Source organism: Gymnogyps californianus, chromosome 7, assembly GCF_018139145.2.
Source record: "Gymnogyps californianus isolate 813 chromosome 7, ASM1813914v2, whole genome shotgun sequence".
NCBI classification, from domain to species: Eukaryota; Metazoa; Chordata; class Aves; order Accipitriformes; family Cathartidae; genus Gymnogyps; species Gymnogyps californianus.
Window position 1 is genome coordinate 25,145,982 of NC_059477.1, and position 6,004 is coordinate 25,151,985.

The following is a 6,004-nucleotide window of genomic DNA, read 5'->3' on the forward strand; positions in this document are numbered from 1 at the left end:
AACCAACAGTTTACATTGCTGTTTGTGGTTATGGTTTGCTCAAGGGACATTTTTCACCTTTTTGCCATGCTATAATTTGGAGGAACTGACAAGAAAGCCTTCACAAATTTTTTAGACCATACATGTAACTTATGTTCTAGATTAAAGTACAACAGGAAATCATATAGAAAAAAAATTAAAACAACATCGCTGGCCCAAGAAAGCATTAAGGACATATTGAATATGGAGGCTATAGGAGGATATAAGAGCGTATCACTGAAGTCATTAAAGTTAAGGACCTTTTAAAGAGCCCCGATCAATCACTGCCCGCCCAACAAATCTCTCATTTTAACAAAACATTCTTCCAGGTTGTGGCTGGGCTAAAAAGTCTTTTTAACTGCACTTATGTTCATTCCTGATCTCCCCACATCGCTCTAGAGGAGTCCGGAGGTGTTGTGTGCACGGTCCTATCACGAGATGAGGTCTCAGACCATGCCAGACAACAGGAAAAAAAAAAGTCAGCAGACACAGAATGTAAAAGGACCCCCTCAGACACACACACACTTTCCACTGACGAAAAGTAAAGCTGTGGTTATTGGAGGGAAGAATTTGACCTATATTTCTAAATTAGCAACAAGCAAAAAAAAAAAAATGCAAACTCAGTACTAGCACAACTGTATGTTAAAAACGGAATGTTTGTGTCTTCTGATGCTGCAATTTTTGCAGCCTTCATCAGTAACGGCAAGTTGGTTTATGCCAATTTCATTTATCAGCATTTCACAAGGCGAAATATTTGGAAATATTAGTCCCCACAATTATTGAAAATGTTCCTTGTCAGTGAAGCTCAGAGCAAAGTCAAACTTCAAAACCCAAAGCCTATGATCAACAAAAGACTGTGGCGTTCAGCCAACACGATGTGATAACTTGTTTGCTTTCATTATTTCATTATTCTTCATGTGAACTTTCAAAGAGATTTTGTGAAAATGTCCTGCAGAGTTATTCATGAATCTTCAAGGTGAACCACCTTCCCACAAACATGGGAACACCTGGGAAGGGACAAGAGACCCATGCAAACGGACCAAACCAGGCAACTGCCAAGGCAACAGTGCAAGTACAGCTCAGGAGACAAGTAAGCGAGATCTCAAGGAATATTGAGAGACATAAGAAAAAGGAGACAAAACTAGATCAGAGGCACTACAGAAAGATGTGCCTTAGAAATGACAAATGGAGCAAGCTAGAGTATGTAATACCTGGTAGGTAACAAAATGAAAGAAGTCTGTGCTTGTAAAGCCAAAACGGTTCTTTTTAAGAGACCTCTTTGTAGTGACCTACAGCTATACAACCACATCTGACATTACAGGCATAGGCTAACCCCGATCTCTCTCCAACTCTTTCCTTCCACAGCTTATATTCTACCCCTCCAAGTCTAACGAACATTGCCGCAAGGAGCATGAGGTAGGTCAGAGTGAACATCAGGATGAACGGGGCACCCAAGGGAAGCAGAGGCAAGCAAGCTTGGAGCAGGGGATCTGTACTGATGGGGTAACAAATTATTTGCAATAGGCTGTAGCATCCTGGCAGCCAAAGGGAAGGGAGACCTTGGTCGATGTTCCTGTCTGGCCAAGCAGAATTAGTAGCTGACTTGCTTCTACATGGGGGCAAGGCTGAGTCAAGGCCAGCAGGTTAATAAGATTTATGTTCTTTCAGTCCTGTGAGCTGCTAGATCTGATTAATTTTCAGGTAAATAATTTCAGTGGCAGACAGGTCCACTATTATGTTATTTCTATAAAAAATGTCCAGTCTCTGAGAATAAAAGCCTACTTCAGTATCTGGAGCCACTCAGTTTTTTACTAAATAATATATGGAGACTAGAGTTCAATCACAATGAGTTTTTTATATATAAACCCCAACTGTATATAATCAAAATTTCATGAAAATAATTTTTAAATTACTGTCACAAGCTAGAACAAATCTAAAAATAAATAATAACTAAAATAACCATTTTTAAAAGAGAATAATTAAATACTCTGGGATTTCTCTTTTTTTGGTCAGCAAGACATCTACTATCAAAATTAATCTTCATGCAGGTTGTTAAATACAAAACATCTCGACAAGCACATTAACATTTCAAATTAATTTTTGGTTTATTAAGTTTAAATCCTCAGCTTCTGCATCAGATTCAGTGTTGTACTAGTGATGTTTCTTTCCTAATGTAGCTTGAAGTCTTTTGTGACTTTCAGTTATCAGTCCACGTAATATAAATTTTGTCAAAAGTGTCAGAATGTATATTCTCATGTACAGTGATTTATATACTGGATACAGTGTTTTGTGTCCTGAGAGACGTGAAAGACGGCAAACTTGATTTCCCATGAGACAAATTTTTCCCACACCACTTAGGCAGATAAAATGTGTGAAATATAAAAAGCTTAAGCAAAATCTTGACTTCTCTGAATCAAGGATCATTTGCAATTTCCTCCAACAGAGCCAGAATTCATCCCTAATTCATGCCTGGACCTCCACCTAACAATCCTATCTCCAGCCATCTCCCTAGTGAAGCTGCTTCTCAAAACCAGGCCACAGTAATACCCACAGCGGTTCTGAAATCCTGCCACAAAAATCCAGGATCTGCAGCTGACCACCTCTAGCAAGGACAGCCATGGAACAGTCATTTTCACTCTCAGCTGATATGGCGGGCATAAGCAAAAGACCTTGGTCGAAGTGCGCTTAGTGCCACCCTTTTGCGTATCTATGTAGTCCACAAGTCTCAGCATGTGACCTGAGAGAATCTGAGATCTCCAGACACGTACAGAACAATCCAAATATTTTTAATCTATGAGAGAAAAAGTAGGTATATCCATTTTGTCAAAAAAAGTTACTACTGAACATGCATTGAAGCAATGGCAGACAGCCAGAAACAACAACATGGAGTAAGCTGAGTGCAACTGTTTGTTGATGTGCACATCTGTTTATGAAAACTTGCCTACCTGCTCCCAGTACAGGTACATGTACAACCTGTCCTTTTGCAATGAAGTACTTTAGTAACCAGAATCAGTGCCCAATTCTCATTTAGGAATTCCACCACTGATAAAAATAAGAGCATACTTATTTCAGTAGGAATTTTGTCTGTACACACATTGAAAGATAACATGCCAAATATGTGATTATAAGCAGGGGAGACAGACTTCTTGTTTCGCTTTTAGAAATGCCTTCCCTGTCCCTTCATTAATGCAACAGTCAGACAAATGACCTGTTTGGTATTAGTGACTGATCTTAACCTTACAACTCAGGAAAAATGAATTACGTGGAAAAATCATTCATGCTGAAAATCTCAATGACAAAGCTCCGCAAACAGTCCACCTCTGAAGCGTTACAAAGCTTATGTAAAAAGATACAACTTGAAGTACACGTTGCAAGTATCATTACTGGCACTAAGACGAGCACCACGTCTCTTCTGTTCCTGTAAGTACTGCAGTTCCTGTCCTATCTCCCCAAATTTTCACCATACTGCTCAGGGAAAGAAAACACTGATCTAGAGAGACTGAGGCAAAATTCTGGTCTTGTGGATGTTCTTCCAGACAGCATTAGTCACCATGATATTTTCATGCTTTCAGCAAGATATATACTTGCAATATATTTGCACAATGGCTGCCCCAAAATATGCAAATATTAGTATTTGCTGGGCCAAGAAATTTCAGATGGAAATTTTAGTACACATTTAAATCAGTATTTCTGACATGTGACTGCTGATAGTCTAAAATTTAAAAATAGCAAAATACTTAAAATTTTAAGATTTAATCAGAAGAAATTGAATACTGATTTTCAGATTTAAACAACCTTCAGTTCTTCATATGAATTGCAGTTTTTGAAATGTTGCTGATATGGTGCTATTGAAACTTAAACCCTGTCAAAACTAGTCTTTGCTAGAATATTCAGTAACTAGCTATTTACATTTTTAAAACATAAACCCAATTAAATGGCTGTCAAAGAGCTAATTACATAATACATATTAATTATCTAATTATATGATTTTTACTAAGCTATGCAATTAGCACCTGATCATATAATTTCATATTTTACAGCTGTTATGTCATTAGGAAAAAGGTAAGTTTTCAGCAAAACCCAACACAATGTACATCGGGTAAGAATAAGACAGTGACATTTGTGAGTCACATCCACTGTTTCCAGATGGAAAAGTGTCTAGATGTGCTGTGAAACAAATGGACATGCTATTAACAGAAACTGGATATTAAAATTTACAATCTCTTCAAATCTTTTTATGTCACTTGGTATTTCTGGATGCAGTGATTATACATTTAAAGACACACTGATCTGATCTCGGAGTGGACATGAAATTTATCTGAGAAAGCTAACTGCATTATGAAGGATTCTACATTGAATAATTGTTTTGTTAGAACATTATGAAGCAGTGCTATTGTATTTTAAAGAAAAGCAGACTCATTGGCTAACTACAGAATTTTTCAGTATTCTAAACAATTTAAATTGATGGAAAGATTGGGGGGGGGGTGTCACTGTCACGTTCCGATTTTTATTGATAACATCCTAGGAGCAGATTTTTGAAAGAACATTTTCACCGATATTTCACAGGAGCAACTCTACACATATAGGATGGTGGGGCAAAATAGTAATTAAATGCAGTTTTTAAATTACATACTTGTTCAAATTTTGAGATGAGGCTTTAGGTTCCATGTAGTCACATCATAATAACTCTGATTGCCTTAACACTTGAGTCTACCTATGTGACTGAGTTTAAAGATGTCATTCTCCAGAAAGATGTCTGTTTTTAAAATGCCACCTTACCATCATCAGCAAAATGACTCAGCAAAAGGACATTTTTGGGGGTAGGCTCACACCACAAAAAACTCTGTGAGTCAGTATCATGGAGAAGGGAAGGCAGGGAGCCCCCATTCTTCTATTAGGTGTTCCTCTAAGGACGCCAGATACAATAGTTTCACTTTGTCCAAGGATGTGATTAAGGGACTGAAGACTACAGAAGACTAAGCGTGAGATTCAAAAAAGGGGGTTGTGTACCTAAGTCCAAAATTGTCATTGCCAGCCTGATCCACTGGCAGCCACCTACCCCTGGAGACACTAAAACCCTAAATGCCACCCTGGAAACATCTTACCTGAGATCTACTCTTGCATGTGCTCAGACTTGCACTAGACTGAGCAGAGAGGTACCTACCTCATAACATGCTACGCTGCGTGACATTTTACATCCTTCTCCAAGAGACTACCTCATACAGACTAACACAGACAGGCCCCTTTCAAAATGCAGCCATGTCTGCTTTTTGAGGCACTGCTGAGGGAATCTACAGGGAGTTGCTGTGTATCATGTTGACATTCACATGAAATCATCACTATGGCCATCATGCAGCAGAGAATGCAAAATTCATACAGCCAGAGAGAAAAGGGAAAAAAAAAATTACAATGAAGTAATCAAGGGTAGGCATTTAGAAAGCTCAGGTTCATGCACAGATGGAGATACCTCTCTTTAGACCTGAGGCAGGTAACTTTTCAGATGTAGGATGTTGAAATACACCCCAGATCTTAGTATTTCTTTTTGGCTAGTTCCTGTGGCTCTGTATGACAGAGCAAGAACCTTCCATGTCCCACCACAAGAAGTTAACAATTAAAATCAGCAAGTTCCAGTCTCAGGGATGGGATATCATATGTGCAACAGAAATTCAGTTTCATCCAATAACTGTAACTTGGGGAGGTCACACAACTCAGTACAAGACTCTAGGTACAGTAGTAACCAGAATAAGTTTGGGATCCACTAAACAAACTGAAATGCAACTCTTTCAGAGACTATCTGAATTATTACGCCAATATCGTAAGACAGTTCTCACAACTGCTCACTTTCTTCTGCATAGTGATGTTAGGTGGTTTCTGCAGTGTATATTATCAAGTATCTGTCCGATCTGTGACACTCCAGAATGTTTTTGTTCAGCTGAAGATGTGGCTAGGCAACTACATGAGGATTGTAAAGCAAGTGTAGAAGCCA